We start from the raw sequence: 20,735 nt of genomic DNA on the forward strand, positions 1-20,735 counted from the left end.
TTTAAATTGGAAGCTTATTAGCATGACCCATATGGAACGAAATCACTGGTCCACACAATGTCACATAATAGAATGTCACTCTATTTTCAATTTTATACTCCTCCAAATACACACACACACACACACACACATATCTATATTATATATAAATATGTACTAAAAACAAAAAGACCAATAGATTATTACCCTTCTCGCGTATAACACCAACCTTTTTTTTCAGAGCTGGCTGGGAAACTATCCTTCTCAAAAGATGTACTAAGATTATTTCTTTCATGATCGTTATACTCTTTCTGATAGTTCTTGTTTGGCTGACACTTTTCTGGGTAACTTGTTTTATTAAAAGTAGAATTACTAAAAGTCAACTCTGGATTTGTAAAAGTACTTCTAATGCATCTCTCAGTGGAATGGTTTTTATCAGAACTAGTGACTGCACAAATATCTCCCATACTGTCAAAACCACACTTGTCAAAGGTTTTCTTTATACTCCACTGATCTATGTTTAATAAATTGATCACATTTTCACTAATAAAAGAGTCACAATTCTCTGACAGAAGGCTGGGTGTTGGCTGGTTCGCATCTCCAAGAAAATTTGAAACCTCTTTCCGATTTTCTTCCAAAATATGTTGTACTGACTGTTTTTCAATAATGAAGTCTGACTGTCTTCACTCATCCATGGTTCCACAATCTTCACCTGTAACTATATCAGGTCTTTCAGTAAGGAAATTCCGATTTCCTGGACTTTGAGATAAATAAAAACATATTTAACAAGAAAAGCATAGAAAATTTTCATTTAGAAACTTAAATTCTTAGAGAACATACTGAGTAGCTACTAACATTTACCTGGACTATGTTTTCAGTTTTTTATTTGAATAAATAATATTGTTTTGGGTGGAAATTTGTCTAATGTGCCTCAGTGAGTATGAAAATAATCTACACTTAGTTTTGTATTTCAACACAAAAAAATGTGTTGAAATGAAGTATGATGTGGTTCAATTCACTGTTATATTAACAAAATATGACCAACCTATATCATGTCTTCTGTAATAAGGTCTAGTGAATACCCTAGACAACCACTGCATGTAACTGCTGCTCTGATGAATCAGAGAAAGATATTTTGAACACACTGCAGGGAAAAATTATCCCCAGTGTTAAAACATCAAATCAGAGTTATCAGAACACTATAACAGATATCTCTCAACCTAACAAGGATATAAAAACAACTCTGAAGTTCCCAAGGGAGAGCAATACAGATACAAATGCATATATATGTAATAAAGCCAAGAGATAAAACGAATTAGATGAAAAGGTTAGCCTAGATAACTTATAAGTTCCCTTCTAATGTATAAATCATAATTCTAAGTTATGTCCAACTTGTATAAAAGAATCAAAGCTATTATACGAAATAATTAAAAATCAAGATATTCTGGGGCTGGCCCTGTGGCAGAGAGGTCAAGTTCACACGTTCCACTTCGGAAGCCCAGGGTTTCACCAGTTCAGATCCTGGGTGCGGACCTAGCACACTGCTCATTAAGCCATGCTGACATGGCATCCCATATAGCAGAAGCAGAAGGACCTAAAACCAGAATATACAACTATGTACTGGGGGGTTTTGGGGGTAAGAAGAAAAACAGAAATAAATAAAGATTGGCAACAGATGTTAGCTCAGGTGCCAATCTAACAACAAAAAAAAATCAAGATACTCTGGATTTTGTTGCCATTGACTATCCACAAATTTACTTAGGGGTGGGCTGTTCCAGAGATTGGAGGTACCAAAGAAATTTAGAAAAGAAACATAGACTGCTAAAACTGATTGATTTCCAATTTTATTTTTTAAGTTATTCATTAAACATCTAATGAGCAGGTCCACCTGCCGTGTTCCGGGCACTATGCCACGTATTGGGGACAGAGAGAGAAAAGAATTCAGTTTGGCATTAAAGAGAGAGAGAGATTTTGTCCAGGAATGTTCATAGACCGTGATCCTACACTGTTTCTCAATACGGGTCTTAGTGGTGTTTTGAGCAGAATAATGTTATTCTGTGATATCAAAGGCATAACCTATAGCACACAATAATATACACCATCCACACCAGAGAAACTGTATTACTTTAAATGAGAAAATAAATGTAAAAGCACTTCATAAATTAGAAAGCGCACTACAAATGTAAATAATCATTTTTAAACAGCATTTTAAGCATTCTGACTCAGAAGAATCACTCACTGAGAGATCTGGAGAACAGAGAAATGTATAATGCACAGTTATTGCTCACAAGAAATAGTCCGGAAGGGGAAAGAAAAACAAGAAAGTGGTAAGTGCTATTCTACAGTGTTACGACAGTAAATAAAAGAAATGCTTTTACTTGAGAAAAATCAAGTAGGTGGCATTTGAGTTGGGGACTGAATGTTGGGAAGGATTGCTACTTGTAAAGATGACAGAGAGAAATGATGCTAAAAATATAAAAGCCTTACTAAGATAAATCGATCCAACTTCTTTAACACTTTTTCCTATAGATAAAAGTTCATTCATTTACGGACTACAATATGGATAAATTCATTATCTAAATAAGCCTTTTATGTGCATTAAATAGATATTTAATGTATGCCTGCCATGTGGTAGGGAGATAATACAGCTTATATTCTAGTGAACGAAGATAATAACAAATAAATAAGATAACTAACCATTAATAAGTACAGTGGATAAAAGAAATAAACAAATAAAAAAGATAATTACAGCAGCTTTATAGGTGCTACAAGATCACACGATGGAACAACTTGTGTTGGAGGTCCTTTTCAGATAGCTGGTCAGGAAAGTTCCTAGCAAAGAAGTGATAAATAAGCTAAAGATACAGAATGATTAGACATATAAAGAGAGGAGTATGCATACTGCAGGGGGATGGAATAAACACAAATACAAGATTTGCAGCACATGTGAGAAACAAAAAGAAGAGGAGTAAAGCTAGAATAGAATCAGTGAAAGAAAACTTACGGCCTAAGGCTTAAAAGGTACAAAAGGGCCCAGATCATGTAGAGCTTTATTTTTGAAAAGAGCAATAAGAAATATTGAAAATTGCTAAGTACAAAAGTAAAACTCTCTTGCTTTTTGCCTTAAAAAATATCAGTCTGACTGCTGGGTGAATGCGAATATCCTGATTTCCATCTGGCCAAAATGAAGTTAGAGAAACAAGATTTAGCCTCATTGACTGACAGAATTATAAAACTGGACAAACTGTATGAGACAATGGCTTTCAGACTTGGGCCATTGGATAGAATAGGATAACGATCCCTGACAGAGAGAAAACAAGTAAGGTGAATGCTATGACTGCTCCTAGCTTATTGCTTGGAGAGAGTATCCAAGCCACAGAACAGAGAGGGGAAATCCAGTTGGAGCCCACAGATTCCCTTTGTTGAGGAAAGAGCACTGGAAGGTCAGGAAGACTGCAGAGAACAGAGTATGCAGGGCAGAGTACCATGAAGGAGAGTGCTTCAAAGAGAGAGGGCTCCAGAGATCTACAGAAAGTTCTCAAATCTTCAGCTAAGTACTGATCAGCACATGCGTATGAAGTAATTACCCAAGGCTGGGAAAAGCAACACCCAAGATGAGAAGATTGAACAATTCCAGGAACTCAAACAGAAATGGGAAAATTTTGTGTTTCCACCAGTTAGAGTGGAAAACCTCTTAATTCAAAGGAAATCTAAGAATACAAGAAGGATATTGCCTTAGCAGGGGACAAAATTAGCCACAGAGTGAAGGTGTATCTGGTCCTGTTTAACAAAGTTTAAAGCAAGCCTTAATAAGATCATACTATTTCCAAGCAACTAAAATCCCAGAAAAACCTTAGGAAAATTTATAGGAATACAAAAATTTCCAGACCAAAAAGATGAAATTCATAATGTATACAATCTAAAAAAAAATTATCAGGAATGCAAAAAAGTAGAAAGTTACAACCCATAATGAAGAGAAAAATCAATTATTAGAAATAGACCAAGAAATGACACAAATGATAGAATTCGTAGACAAGGACATTAAAAGAGTTATCAGAACTATATTCCCTACGTCCAAAAAGATAGATGAAAGACTGAGGATGTTGAATAGAAACATGGAAGATATAAAGAAGAGTCAAAACAAACTTCTAGAGATAAAAAATATACTGAATAGATTTACACAGAGATTAGACACCAAAGAAGATACAACTAGAGAATCCGAAGAAAAAGCAATATAATCTATATAAAATGAAACAATGAGAGAAAAAAAGATGAAAATAAATAAACAGAGCATCAATAAACTGTGACACAACTTCAAATGGACTAACTTACATGTTATTAAGGTCCCCAAAGAAGAGAGGAGAGGAATAAAAAATATCCAAAAAATCAATGGCTGAATTTTCCACATTCGATAAAAACTAAGTTCACAGATCCAAGATGCTCAATGCAGCTCAAAGACAAGAAATAAAAAGAAAAGGAACATCCTAATCAATGGATAGAAATCTATGATAGAAAATCCACCATGGAGAATCTATGATAGAAAAATCTTAGAAACAGAGAAAAATTATATATTAGATATATAGATATTAAGAACGACAGCAACTTCTAGTAGGAAACAATGCAAAAGATACCTTTCAAAAAGAAAAGAATAAAAACTTACAAATACACAGAAGCTGAAAGAATTAATTACTAGCAGCCCCACACTATAAGAAATGTTAACAAAAGTCTTTCAAGGAAAATATCACCACACGGAAATCTAGATCTACACAAAATAACAAAGACCACCAAAAATGATAAATTTGTGCTTAAGTATAAAAAACATATTTTCTTAATTTTTAACTCTCTTTAAAGCAAAAAGAACAATAATATATTTTTGGATTTATAACATTTATATAAGTGAATGTATGAATACAACACCACAAAGGCCAGAGGGGAGAAACGGAAGCATACCATTACAGGGTTCTTACACAATACTTGAAGTAGTATAACACAACTAGAATATAGTCTGTCATAAATTAAAATATATACAATAAATTCTAAAGAAACCACTGAAAAACAAAACAGAGTTATAGATAACAAGCCAACAAAAGGATAAAGTAAGTCATAAAAAAGACTAAAATCAAATAAAGGCAGAAAAGAGGGAAAGGGAACAAAGATTATATGGGAGAAATAAAAAATAAATAGCAAGAGAACAGACAAATCCAATCATATATCAATTGTTGCACTAAATGTAAACTATATTCATAACCATAATACAAGTCTCAATAAATTTGAAAGGATTCAAATCACACAAAGGATGTTCCCTGTCCACAATGGAATTAATTTAGAAAGATAACAGAAAAGTCTTTAGGAACCAAATAACAAATTTCTAAATATCTCATGGAGTGAAGAAGAAATCAAAAGGAAAACTAGAAAGTTTTTTAACTGAATGAAAATAAAACAAAACATATCAAAATTTGTAGGATGCAGCAAAGCAGCAGTTATGGAAAATTTACAGCACTAAACACGTGCATTAGAAAAGAAAAATAGTCTCAAGTCAACGACCTCAGCTTTCACCTTAAGAAATCAGGAAAAAAGGAGTAAATTAAATCCAAAGTAAACAGACAAAAGGAAATAAAGATAAGAGCAGAATTCAACGAAATAAAAACAAAAATAAGAAATACGTGAAACTGAAAGATGATTCTGTGAGAAAATAAATAAAATTGGCAAGTCTCTAATCAGAATAATCACTGGGAAAAAGGGGAGAAGAAACAACTTACCCACACTAGTAATGGGAGAAAAGACATCACTACAGAAGTTAAAGATTTCATACGCATAATAAGGAGATATTATGAATAACTTTAAGTCAATAAATTTTACAACATAGATAAAATCGATACATTTTTTGTATGACACAAACTACCAAAGCTCACTAAAAAAATAATAATCCAACTAGCCTTCTATCTAGTAAAAAATGGAAATTATAGTAAAAAAAAAAAAACCTTCCCACAAAAAGAACTTCATACCAACTGACTTCACTGATGAACTCTACCAGACATTTAAGGAAGAAATGTACCAATCCTACACAAACTCTTTCAGAAAATTACACAGGAGGGAATACTTCTCAACTCATTCCATGACACCAACATTAGGCTGATATCAAAACCAGACTAAGATATTACAAGATATTACTAGAAAGTAACCTCCCTCATGAAGACTAATGTAAAAATCCCTAACAAAATTTTGGCAAATCAAATCCAATGAATGCATAACAAGGTTAGCACATTGTGACCAAGTAGGGTTTATCTCAGGAATACAAGGTTGGTTTAACATTCAAAATTAATCAATTGTGGGGCCAGACTTCTGGAATGAGAGACTGAGAAACCTGGCAAATCTTGTGCCCTAAAAGCAGTAACAGAACCAGATAACACTCACCAAAAAAACATCTCAAATATGGGGAGTGACCAATGGCATCCAATAAACTGTGAAGCAGTACTTCAAGAAAAACTACTCAACCTTAGTAGAACCAGTGGGAGCCTGTGGAGTTTTAGCCTTAGGCTGCCACCATCCCTCCACCCCCAACTCCATGGCTGGTAGCCTACCAAGGCTGAGCTTGTCTGGAGAGGGTCGGGAAGGTGGGAGACTCATGCCCAGGGAATTTGTCAAAGATAATCATTGTCTTGGTGGCAAACTATCAAAGAAGCCCAAAATTGCAGCTGCCTGAGGCTGAGATATTTGGAGCAAGCAAAAACCATCCAGAAATTTCATAGAGAGATCCAGAAAACAAAAAGGTACAAGAGGCTTTGATAAACTCCCAGACCCTCCTGGTGGTCTGGAAGGTTGCATACATGTGTAAGGCTGAGTGCAGACTCAGGAGAGACCAGAAAGAGCTACAGGTATCTACTCATCCCTGGCTGAGTGTAAGGTCTTGTGCAAGGGAGGAAGCCTTGTTAGCTGAAGGTACTTAAACACAACCTCCAACTAATCATTGGTTGGCCTCTAAGCACTGCTTAGAGGGAAATTTATACCTTTTAATGCCTGTATTAGGAGAGAAGAATTATATCAAATCAGTAAGTTAAGCTTGCACTTTAAGAAACTAAAAAAAGACAGGCAAACTAAGCCAAAAGCAAGCAGAAAAAGGAAATCATAAACATTAGGGCAGAGATCAATGGAATGAAAAACAGAAAAATAGAGAAAATTGATAAAACCCTAAACTTAGTTCTTTAAAAAGACCAATAAAATTAGCAAATCTTCAGCTACACTGACCAAGAATAAAAGGAGAAAAGACACAGATGTAGAACTCAAAAAGGGACATCAACACCAACCTGACAGAAACTGAAAGGATTTCAAGGGAATACTATAAATTACCTTATGCTAACAAATCATACAACTTAGATGAAGCGGATTAATTCCTAGAAAAACACATATTACTACAACTGATTCAAGAAGAAATTAGAAAATCTGAATAGATCTTTACACAAGTAAAAAAAATTAGTAAAAAGCCTTCCCACTAAGAATAGCCCTGATGCAAAAACATCTAAAGAATCCACAAATTCTTCTATTAAATAGAGCAAACACTTTACACTTTATTATATGAGGCCAGTATTATTCTGATATGAAAGCCAGACAAAAAACATAAGAAGAAAAGAAAAATTCAGATCAATTTTCCTAATGAATATGGAGGCAAAAATCATAAACAAAATATTAGCAAACCAAATCCAGCATTACATGAAGAGGTTTATATATAATGACCAAGCAGCTTTTAACCCAGGAGTGCAAGGTAGTTTAATACTTCAAAAGACGGTAATATATTACATGTTAATAGAATAAAGGACAAAACTAGATGATAATCTCAAGGGACACAGAAAGAGCATTTGACAAAATCCATGATAAAAACGTTCAATGAACTAGGAATAGAAGGGACTTTCCTCAACCTGATAAAGGGCACCTACAAAAAAACCTACAGCTAATATCATACTTAATAGTGAAGGCTAAATGCTTTTTCCCTAAGAGTGGGAAAAATGCAAGCATGTCCACTCTTGTCACTGCTATTCAACAGTGTACTAGAGGTTGTAGTCACTCAGGCAAGAAAAACAAGTAAAAGGCAACCAGATTGAAAAAGGAGAGATAAAAACACCTTTATTTATAGACAACATAATCCAGTATGGTGAAACTCCTAAAGAATCCACAAAAATACTACTAGAACTAATAATGATCTCAGCAAAGTTGAAGGATACAAGATCAATATACAAAAATTAATTGTATTTCTATACACTAGCAATGAACAATCCAAAAATGAAATTAAGAAAATAATTCAATTCACAACAGCATAAAAAGAATAAGATACTTAGAAATAAATTTAACAAAAGCAGCACACTGCTTATATATTGAAAACTACAATACATCACTGAGGGGCCAGCCCAGTGGCCAAGTGGTTAAGTTCACACGCTCCACTTCAGCGGCCCAAGGTTTTGCCGGTTCGGATCCTGGACGCGGACATGGCACCACTCATCAGGCCACATTGAGGCAGTATCCCACATGCTACAAGTAGAAGGACCCACAACTAGAATATATAGCTGTGTACTGGGGGGATTTGCGGAGAAAAAGCAGGACAAAAAAAAAAAGGATTGGCAACAGTTGTTAGCTCAGGTACCAATCTTTAAAAAGAAAAATCCATTACTCTGAGAAATTAAAGAAGATCAAACACAATGTAATATGGTTCAGCCATAAAAAAGGAAATCTTGCCATTTGTGACAACATAGATGAAGAGGGAGAACATTATGCTAAGTGAAATAAGTCAGACACAGAAAGACAAACACTATATGATTTCACCCATACATGGAATCTAAAACGTCACACTCGAAGCAGAGAATAGAATGGTGGTTGCCAGATGCTGGCGAGTAGGGCAAATGAGATATTAGTCAAAGGGTACAAACTTCCAGTTATAAGATGAGTAAGTTCTGGGGATCTAATGTACAAGATGATGACTATAGTTAATAATACTATATTGTATACTTGTAAATTGCATATTTGTTAATAGAGCAGATCTTAAGTGGTCTGATCACATACCCAAAAATGGTAACTATTTGAGGTGATGAATGTGTTAATTAGCTTGACTGTGGTAATCATTTCACAATGTATATGTATAGGAAATCATCATCTTGAACATCTTAAATATATACAATTTTTATTTGTCAATTATATCTCAATAAATCTGGAAAAATAAAACTCTTCAAACACACTGGAAGGTTCTCTCATGCCCCTCCAAGTCCACACCTCCCAACAGTAACCACCATTCTGAGTGCTATCACCATTCATTAATTCAGCCAGGTTCTGAACTCCACATAAATGGAATTACACAATGGTCCTCTTTTTGTGTTGAGATTCTTCCATGGAGATGCTTGTTACTGCATGTATCAGCAGTTTATTTTTTTTCATTTCTGTGTATTATTTCACAGCATGAATATTATATAATATTCTATTCTTTTGTGTGTGTGTGAGGGAGACTGGCCCTGAGCTAACATCTGTTGCCTATCTTCCTCTTTTTGCTTGAGGAAGATTGTCACTGAGCTAACCTCTATGTCAATCTTCCTCTATTTTATGTGGGATGCCACCACAGTGCGGCTTGACAAGTGGTGCTAGGTCTGCACCTGGGATCCAAACTTGCAAACCCTAGGCCACCGAAGTGGAGCATGCAAACTTAACCACTATGCCACCAGGCCAGCCCCATAATATTCTATTATTAATGGACATCTCGGTTAGTTCAAATTTGGGACCACTATGAATAAAGCTGTTATGACATTCAAAAAAAAATGAATAGGAGAAACATTTCATGTTCATGGATTGGAAAAATCACTATTGTTAAGATGGCAATTTTCCCCAAATTGATCTACACATTCAATACAATCCCTATCAAAATCCAAGTAGGCTTTTTTTATTTCCAGAAACTGACAGGTTGATGCTAAAATTTACATGGAAATGCAAAGGACTAAGAAAAGCCAAAACATTTTCAAAAAAGAACAATAAACTGGAAGACTAATACAGTTCTCAATTTCAAAACATACAGTAAAGCTATAGCAATCAGGACAGTGTGGCACTGACATAAAGATAGACATAATTAACCGATGGAACAGAACTGAGATTCCTGGGGGAAAAGAAAAACAACTTACATTTTTGGTCAATCGATTTTCAACAAAGGTACCAAAGCAATTCAGTGGGGAAAAGATATTCTTTCCTTTCCACAAATGCAAATGGTGAATTTAGACCCTTACCTCACACAATACATAAGAGTTAACTCAAAACAGATCATAGACCTAAATGTAAGATCTAAAACTACAAGACAGAAAAAAAATAGGAAAAAATCTTCATGGCCCTGGCTTAGTCAAAGACTTGTTAGCTATGACAACACACAAACAATTTCTAAATGAAAAAATTAATAAACTGTATCTCATCAAAATTAAAACCTTTTTTACTTCAAAAAGACACCACTAAGGAAAGGAAAAAGGTAAGCATTTCACCAAAGATACACAAATGGCTGATAAGCACATGAAAAGATGCCAACATCATTAGTCATTAGGGAAATGCAAAATTAAAACCAAAGTAAGATACTATTACATATTGATTAGAATGGCAGATATATTTAAAAGACTGACTTTACCAAGTGTTGTCAAAGGTATGCTGCAACTGGAACTCTCATACACTGCTGATGCGATGTAAAATGGTACAAATCACTTTAGAAAACAGTTTGTCAGTTTCTTAAAAATTTAATCATATACCTACCATCTGACCCAGCCATTCCACTCGTAGATATTTCCCCAAGAGAAATGAAAGCATATGTCTAAACAAAGACTTCTATATGAACTTTCATAGCAGCTTTATTTGGAATAGCCAAAACTTGGAGAAAAAAGCCAAATGGTCATCAACAGATGAATAAACTGTGCTATGGCCATACAATGGAATACTACTCAGCAATAAAAAGGAATGAACCATTGATATACACAACCAACGACATAGATGAATCTCAAATTATGCTAGGTCAAAGAAGCTAGACCAAAACAAGGAAAACATACTGTATTAATGCAATTTATATAAAATTCTAGAAAATACAAACTAATCAACAGTGATAGAAAGCAGATCAGCAGTTGCCTTGGGATGGGAGTAAGGCATGTAAAGTAGCCAGAGGAAGGGATTACAAAGGTGCCCAAAGAAACTACTGGGGATGATGAATGGTCATTATTTTTGACATATGTCACAACTTACCAAAGTGCACATTTTAGATAAGTTCAGTTTATGGTATGTTGATTATACATTAATAAAGTGTGAAAAAAAAATAGACCTAAGGACAAAGAGGAAACAAAAAGAACTGTTATATGGCTATTACAATTCTAGGCAAGAGGCAGTGGTGGCTTAGACTGAAATGGAACCTGTAGAGATGGAGACATGAGTAGATAACTTTAAAGTTTATTAGAATACAGAATTGACAATACTTTGTGAAACAGATATTGGGAGTTGAAGGAAAGGAAGGAATCAGGTACAACTTTTTTTTAGCTTAAGCAACTGAGTGAACAGTGGTGCCATTTACTAAAATGAGGAAGACTGAGACAGAATCACAGAGTCAAAGTTTCTCATTATGATTACCAAGAGTGATTCAAACTGGTTTTACAAGTTTAATGTCTTTTAAAACAACAAACCAGAGTTTAAATACAGACACCTAGAAAATAAAAATGGGGCACTGATCAACTACCATAAATATGAAAAAAATATTATTATGTTTATGATAAAGAAAAAGAAAGTAGTAATTCATAAAACAGGGATTATAAAACAGATGCAAAGCACCTTGGCCCAAAATTTTTTTTAAAATAAATAAATGAAAGGTAGATATGTACATCAGAAAATCGTTACTTATAACTACTTTAATTAAATGCTACATTTTACTTACAGTGGTTTTTTTTCCTTAGAAGTTTTACTTAGGTCTGTTTACGTTTCTAACTAAAAATACTTCTGTCCAGTAAAATCAAATTAATAACTCAAAGAAAGCATGCTACAGGTTCTTTATTTCCTTCAACATCTTTGCTTACCTGTTTAATCTTTCAAATGATGTTCCAAATTGTGCTGTTTTATATGATGGACTGAAAGCATCTTGATTTTTGTTTAATTCGGAAATCACGGAATTAGAATAATTAACATTACTGAGCTGAAAAAAAAAAAAGGAAGAACCTGCCAAAAGGGTAAATGTACATATATACAATTTAAATAATTTACCGTAAAACCTCATTTAAGTAGACATCTATAGTTTAAAAATGTATTTTTTAGTCTAAAAGAAAGAGTGTCCTTATTGAAAACTAAATAAATACTGTTCTAATAATGAAAGCAGTGTCAGTATTTGAATGACTGCTAAAATAACAGGGTTGATCTATGGTGAGCTAACCATTTTCTCAGAGGTAAAAAAAGATTAAAAAAAAAAAGACCCGGAACACCAAGATCTTGAGTAAATAAAAGTTAAATATCGCTGACAGAAAATAATGATTTCTCCCAAGGAAACAACTGTACTTATCTCAGTTCCTCCATTTACTAAGTAATTTTAGACTGCTACTTTAATCTTTTTTTTAAAAAAAGATTTTATCTTTCTTCTTTCTCTCCAAAACCTCCCGGTACATAGTTGTGTATTTTTAGTTGTGGGTCCTTCTAGTTGTGGCATGTGGGACACCGACTTAGCATGGCCTGACGAGCTGTGCCATGTCCATGTCCAGGATTCGAACCGGCAAAACCCTGGGCCGCCGTAGTGGAGCGCGTGAACTTAACCACTCGGCCACAGGGCCAGCCTCTGCTACTTTAATCTTTCTGAATATCGCTACCACTGAGTGCAAAACGGGGAAAGTATGGACAGACTCTTGTGAAAAGCAGATGTGATAACCCATTTGTTAATGAGGAAGGTACCATATAAAGATATTATAATGGCCCAACACTAATCTATCCAGCAATAATAATTCATATCTGTAGTATATTTTATGTATAAGCCATGAAACACAGAAACGAGACGTCCAAAGACAAGCAATGACAGAAAGAGTCAGAAAAAAAAAGACGTGCAGGCAAAAAGAGATACTAAAAGTCTTTTTTTAAAAAAACGTCTAAAATCAACAAAAGCTGAAAATAAAGTCTGATAACACATCTCATCTCAGCCTCAGAGAGACAGTGTCAATGGTGCAGGGACAATGTCATCCCTTGAAGCGAGAAACACACAAACAAATCAAAACAGAAGAGAATATTATATATTGGCTCAATCTACTTCTCCAGGGACTAGTAAGCCCCAGACCACTTTTTATTCTAACCTGTTTTTCAACTCATTTCCTTATGTAATTTATAGTCTCATTTTAATTTTCCTGAAATCTCTCCAAATATATATCCAAATAAATAAATTCCCTAATACTTCACAATGTGACACCACACCTTACCAGGGACGTTAGCTTCTCTTTTCTCTCTTCTGCCATATGAAGTACAACATTATTTACCCCTTTGGAGATAATCACTAACCTGCAGTCTCTAAGTAGATTATTCAAGTATAGATTACACAGGGTCTCATTCTCTATCCTATAAACTATTTAACAAAGCAAGGATGAGTTAAAGCTGATGTAGGATGCAAGTTTTAGTCTTATAAAATACAAATGGAACGGGTAACTGAATGTTTTTCATTGCATCACTCGAAAATTATTGGGGGGCCAGCCCAGTGGCATAGTGGTTAAGTTCCCACACTATGCTTCAGCGGCCCAGGGTTCACTGGTTCAGATCCTGGGCACAGACCTACATACCACTCAACAAACCATGCTGTGGCAGCAACCCATATACAAAATGGAGGAAGAGGGCCACAGGTGTTAGCTCAGCAACAATATTCCTCAAACAAAAAGAGGAAGACTGGCAACAGATGTTGGCTCAGGGCCAATCTTCCTCACCAAAGCAACAACAAAAAATTATTGGGTCCTTAAATTAATAAGCCTAGCACAATACTTCATTTTCCCTTCTCTGAAAAGCAGAAAACATACTTCAATAAAATTGAATATCATTACATATTGTATATAACTGTAATACTGTAATATATAACTACAATTTATAAATTATTATAAATTTGCTAATTATAAATTAATTGAGAAATAGTACACAAATATGACATAAAACCACCTCATGCTAAAAATGGGAGAGATTCAAAACTAAATATTCTTGTTAACCTTGTTAACAAGATAGAGCGTTTACATAACCATTTTACTCACTACCATTATATATTAGTATAGTAACCTTTAATAATTTTATATTTTTTAACTCTATGTAAACTTAGTAAAAGATCATTTCTTGGTATGTTCTATGGCATATATATTTCAAACTTCAAAAATTTGGATGTTTTTATAATTTTAACTATAGAGACTACAACGATTGAACATTTTAGCACGAAATATCTCTATCTATATACATATATGTGCATAGTCTTGGATGGAAGTGCATATAACCAGCTATCTTTCAAGTCATAGAAAGAATCAAGCCATCACAACTTATACTTTAACAGATTACTATGACATCACTGAGATTATGTACTGCTATTCACAGGATCCTTTCCATATCATGTATACTGGGCCATCATGACATCACCAACTACTCCTTTACTGTGATTACAATCAAGTATTACATAACACATTGAACTATGGTCAATTTTACTATCAATAATTTTATAAAAAGATGATGATTTCAAAGACTTTTAAAGAACATTCCAGTTTTGGGATTCATAATCTTCTACAGCCCAGAGAATTAAGTTTTTGACCTAAGAAGAATTATTATACTTAATTTCTCTCCTAATTTGGCTATATCTATAGCAACCCACAACTAATACTTTTTCAATCCATAAAAAGAAAAAAAGAGCATATCACAAAAATATAAAATGCTAAGAACTAGTGATTGAAAGGGACCTGTTCACAAACAACCAACCCACTAACTGGGAAAAAATATTGGCAAGTCATATATCTGACAAAGGCTTAATATCCATAATATATAAAGAACTCACACAACTCAACAACAAAAAAAATCAAACAACCCGATCAAAAAATGGGCAGGAGACATGAACAGACATTTCTCCAAAGAAGATATACGGATGGCCAAATAGACACATGAAAAGAAGTTCATCATCGCTGATCATCAGGGAAATGCAAATCAAAACTACATTAAGCTATCACCTTACACCCATTAGAATGACACAAATAACTAAAACAAATAGTAACAAATGTTGGAGAGGTTGTGGAGAAAAAGGAACCCTCATACACTGCTGGTGGGAATGCAAACTGGTGCAGCCACTATGGAAAACAGTACGGATATTCCTCAAAAAATTAAAAATAGAAACACCTTATGACTCAGCCATCCCACTACTGGGTATCTATCCAAAGAGCTTGAAGTCAGCAATTCCAAAAGTCCCATGCACCCCAGTGTCCACTGCAGCGTTATTTACAATAGCCAAGATGTGGAAGCAACCTAAGTGCCCATCAACAGATGACTGGATAAAGAAGATGTGGTATATATATACAATAGAATACTACTCAGCCATAGAAAAGAACAAAATCGTCCCATTTGCAACAACATGGATGGACCTTGAGGGAATTATGTTAAGTGAAATAAGCCAGATAGAGGAGGACAATTTCTGTATGACTCCTCTCATATGAGGAATTTAAAAATGTAGACAAAGAGAACAGATTAGTGGCTACCAGGGGAAAGATGGGGTGGGGGTTGGGCACAAAGGGTGAAGGGGTGCACCTACAACACAACTGACAAACAATAATGTACAAATGAAATTTCACAAGATTGTAACCTATCTAACTCAATAAAGACTTGTATTTAAAAAAAGAAAGGTACCTGTTCATTCTGCTTTTTTTTCATATGCAACTTTCTGAGGACTAGGCACTATTCTGGGAATAAAATTTTGTCTTGTAATATCTCTGTTAGAAGCTAATTCTGCTGACAAAGATGGTGGTGTGAAGCTGCAGTTTTCTATTCTGCTCAATTGAGGTTCGAACATTGTATATGAGTCCATGACTTGTGAGGACTATAGGAAAGAAGATACAATCATTTGATTTGCCAAAATATATAAACTAGAGACAAGGAAAGTTAAAATAAAAGTGAAAAAGGTCACGAGTTAGAGAAAAAGTCCCAAGTAAAGGCAAGTCATCAGTAACTGACAGTCCTTACTAAGACAAGAGAGGTTATCAACTAAGATTATACTTGAGCTCCTTTCCATCTGCCTTTCTCACCGATGGTCCCCTCTACCCTCAAGCTCCATTCCTGCATGTCATCTCCTAATGACAGGAAATCTAAGTTTCATTTATCTACAATTCAGGTGAAAGATTTCCAAGAGATTTTAGTATCACTGCCATTATCTTTCTGACGTAGCTTAACTTTGGCTATTCAAAGGAAAGAATAATTAATATGGCATTGGACTTTCACATTTCAAGCTTTAATCACAATCTATGTGTTTTCTAATTGATTAAAGTCTTATTTGCTAAAAAATAATTATTTGAAATATACTTTGAAAGAAAAATAATCTTGGGATCAACATGAATATTGAAAATCACAATTTGATATAAAATAAAACAGTCGGGTCACCACGTTTGAAAACATGAATCGCTCAATGATCACATGAACCCAAAGGAGAACTCCCCAAATGAATTATCCTTTGCAGCTCTTCAGTGATAGGCAGAATCAAACGCTTTGCACACAAAGGCCTAGTCTACATTACCAGAACTCCAAAGGGTTTCTCATAAGCAATCGTTAAAATATTCTTAAGGTATAGGTTTCTTACATTAAAAACTTCTAAAAGAACAATTTTAAAGACTAAAAATTTTTTTAAAGGATAACTAATTTTCTCTGATTCTCAAAAAATTTATATCACTTGATGGTGAAATTGGCAGAAAGTGACCCACTGATGATTAAGTAGCTAGGAATTAAAGTTTTTTTCCCTTTTGCAATTACTGATGATAGCTTTTAGCTGTTTAACCCACTCATTGTTAATTGTGCTGTTTAGGCAATATGCTGACTCCCGCTAGGCTCCTATAGGTAACATCTTCCTGGTGCCTGCATCACCATGGTAATGCGTGTGTGAGCTCTTTTTCAGGAATTGGAACTCCTTGTCCACTTCAGGCCAGTTGAGACCACCAACTCATCAACTGGGCCCACGGAGATGTCCGACAGGTGACCTTTTAACTTGAAGGGGCTAAAAGCTCTCCCCTCAGATCATGCTAATGTGCCATTTTGTGAACATGGGTCCTATGAAGAGGCATGGAGTCTGACTACGCTTGTGCAGATCATCATTACCTCACCTCTCCTCACCTCCAATCACCTCTCTCCACATGTCAGACCACGTTGACCCCGGCCCATATGTATCCCTGAGTCTCTGTTTTCGGGGAAGCAAATTTCAGGCTCATGAGCTCGCTTCCTCACATGGCTACCTTGTGAGTAAACCCTCTCTCTGCTGCTATCTCGTCATCTCAGTGTTTGGCTTTCTGGGCGGCGGGCAAAAATGAACCTGGTTGGGTAACAGTGGCATGTCACAATTGTTAAAATAACTTAAAAAATTTTTTGTTTAACTCTCACCTTAACTGGGCCAAGTTCTTCCTTGCTGCCTTGTCTTTGATAGTGTAAACTAATGAAAAGAAAATGTAACAGTTAAACACATAGGTGGCAATAAAATTGATTATCTTTTATAAATATTTAAAATTCATACTGTTCTATACAAATATGAAAACATATGGAACTCTTAAGTAAATCATTCCAGGGTTATAATATTACTGTGTTTTATAAAAATTATATTATTACTAGAGAGAGATTTTTATGATAAGGAAAGTCAAACTATGCATCCAAAAAACACTTAGCATGGATATTAGTTCATTGACAAAGGTCTTAATAGTTTAATAATACTGCTAACAGTCAAACAAACAAAAACTGGAGCTAGGATAATCCCTTTATCCATTTTCCAATGAATAAAACAGAGTTGATAATGACTCTTTCAAATACCTAATAATATACAATCTAGCTAAAACCTACTTGTTTTCCATATCATCAATGCAGAGGTTAGACGGGACAAGATGAGGCGACATTGGAAGTTCTAAATCATGTTTTCTCAGGGGCATTTTTATGTCTCTATTCATATTCACATGGATCGGTTTTCTCACAGTTTCTATAATGAAAAAGTTGCAATTAAAAATTAAGAATGAATAATAAAATCTTTTAAAAGCATTGGTTGATATACCATGGTCATTAAGTAAATGTACATCTTAGATATTTACTAAAACCACCTATATTCTATACATGATAGAAGACATTACAGTACTAGCAACTATCACAGATAATTCAAATCATCTTTTTCTTCATCATCTTACATTCTCCTCATGAAAGGGGCCCTACAAATTTTGCTTTATTTTTTGATTCCTTCAAAACTTCCCTAACCCCTAGACTGTATCAGTTGCTATATTACACATTTCCACAGCACTACATATGTTCTCTATTATAGCACTTACCATAGTTTACTGTACTTGATTAACTCTATCTCCCTCACTAGATTTTTAAACTTTAGATGCAGCAGCCTTGTCTCTCCTTATAGACGATATAACTATTTTGACCGCTTAGTACTTTTAATTATGATCCTTTTCCAGGAAATGCTTTTTACACATGCACAAACTACAGAGTTGTAGTGGAGAGCTTCTATCTTCTTATATAACCCTGCTTCCCTGGAAAAAATAATTGGTTTAGTGGCAACCACCTGCCACTCAATAATGGCATTACACCCCTCTGGTTATAAGTAATTGTTCCAGTGCTGAGACCTGACACCAGCAGAGCAAGGCAACATCCTTCCAGCGGAATTAAAAAATTCAGAATCAGAGAAGCAGCTCTCAGTATTTCCCTGGTGGTGAAATTGGAGAGATGAGCAATGTTAGTTCATAGTGGGGTTTTTTTGGATTTTATTTTTCCTTTTTCTCCCCAAAGCCCCTTGGTACATAGCTTCTAGTTGTCAATGTTAGTTTTTTAATGTCACATTTTAAGCTTCATTGATGAAGACAGTCTGAGAGAATAAAACTAGTATCTGAAGTGAAAAAGAATCTTGGTAGTATTCAATTTCCTGACTCAAGCAGTCTCTGAGGCCCAGATGCACCACTACCCTTCCTTTCAGTTAAGTGTCTTAGTCCGTTCAGGCTGCTATAACGGACTACCATAGACTGGGTGAACTATACAAAATAGAAATTTATTTCTCAGTTTGGAGGCTGGGCAGTCCAAGATCAAAGTGCTGGCAGATTCGCTGTCTGGTGAGGGCTCGCTTCCTGGTTCACAGACAGCTGTCTTCTCCCTGTGTCCTCACACAGTGGTAGAGGTGAGAGAACTCTCTGGGGTCTCTTTTACAAGGGCACTAATTCCATTCATCAGGGTCCACTCTCCTGACCCAATCACCTCCTAAAGGCCCAACCTCCTAATATCACATCAACATATGAATTTTGGGGGCACACAAACATTCAGTCCACAACATTAAGTAAGTAAATATATATTTTTTAAGTTTCCATAATTTGCAGTCATGAGTCCTAACTAATAAAATCTTGCTTTGGTAGAGGAGGAAAAAACTTTTCTCTCTACCCTTCTAAATTATCAGCTGGGGGCCTGTAACAAAAGACAGATTAACAAGAGAAAAAGCATACAAATTTATTTAATATAAGTTTTATGTGGAAAACTTTGTAAGGAAATGAAGACCCAAAGTGGTTAAACCTGAGCATTTTTAAGCTAGGTTTGATGAAGAGCGGAAAGTCCTGGGGAAATGGGACAGGACAAAAAGGGGTATCAGCTAAGTGTAGTAAACTGAGGGAAACAGCAAGGTCTGTTCATTAGATTCCTCTCGGTGTTCCCTCTGTGTTGGAGATAACAACGTTCCTTTTCTCGGGGTATAGCGAGGGCACCTCTCACGTGAAAATCCTTCCTGCACATGCTGCTTCCTCAAATTCCTCAGCTCAAAATATTCAATATGCCAAGGTGCCTTATTTTTTGGTAGTGTGGGGGATCAGAATTGGCCACCCCAAAATGTGTCTCTTTGGCATGAGGATTATTTGGGGCTGATTACTTTTAAGAAACTGCAGACAGGCGAGAAGCTCTGAAAAGTAGAAGCTACCCTCTGTAAAACACATTTACATTTGTAAGGGAAATCTCCATTTGTAAAGGTAACTCCCTCTCTGTACCAGGAAGAGGGGGGATGCCCTTATGTCCAGAAACTCCTATCAAGGCAGAAGGCAAGGACTTAAATCCTCATAATAACCTTTCTCTTGTTTACTGTCCTTTTCTGGTAATCTCCCATAACTCACTCCCTCCCACCCCCAACATGCTCCTTTGTCTTTAGCCAAAGACGGTATTTAAGATGACAACCTTAGCCAGTCTGGGAGTTAACCAGTTTTCCTGGATTTTTCCCATGTATACATGTTACAAAGCTTTATTTGATTTTCTCCTTTTATTCTGTCTCATGTCAATTTAATTCATAGCCCAGCCAGAAGAACCTACAAGAGATAGAGGAATTCTCTTCCTCCCCTACAGCAGCATGTCCTGCCCCTGTTATTTTCTGTTCTACTTCCAGAATCCAATACAATACTTAGGGTAAGTACTCAAAAAACATACGTTCAATGTATGAATGAAAACAGAGTGAGGGAGAAAGGAAATACATAAAGTTAAATACATCACTGGACAGCCACATGTAAAAGAATTAAACTGGAACCCTATCTTACACC

The 20,735-nt window shown here is 35.2% G+C and overlaps 1 pseudogene; it reads right to left on the reverse strand.

The window, feature by feature from the left end:
• The window catches only part of LOC138923125 (regulator of DNA class I crossover intermediates 1-like), a 71,475-nt pseudogene that overhangs the window by 23,362 nt on the left and 27,378 nt on the right, over positions 1 to 20,735 (reverse strand).

This window comes from Equus caballus, chromosome 2 (assembly GCF_041296265.1).
Source record: "Equus caballus isolate H_3958 breed thoroughbred chromosome 2, TB-T2T, whole genome shotgun sequence".
Classification (NCBI taxonomy): Eukaryota; Metazoa; Chordata; class Mammalia; order Perissodactyla; family Equidae; genus Equus; species Equus caballus.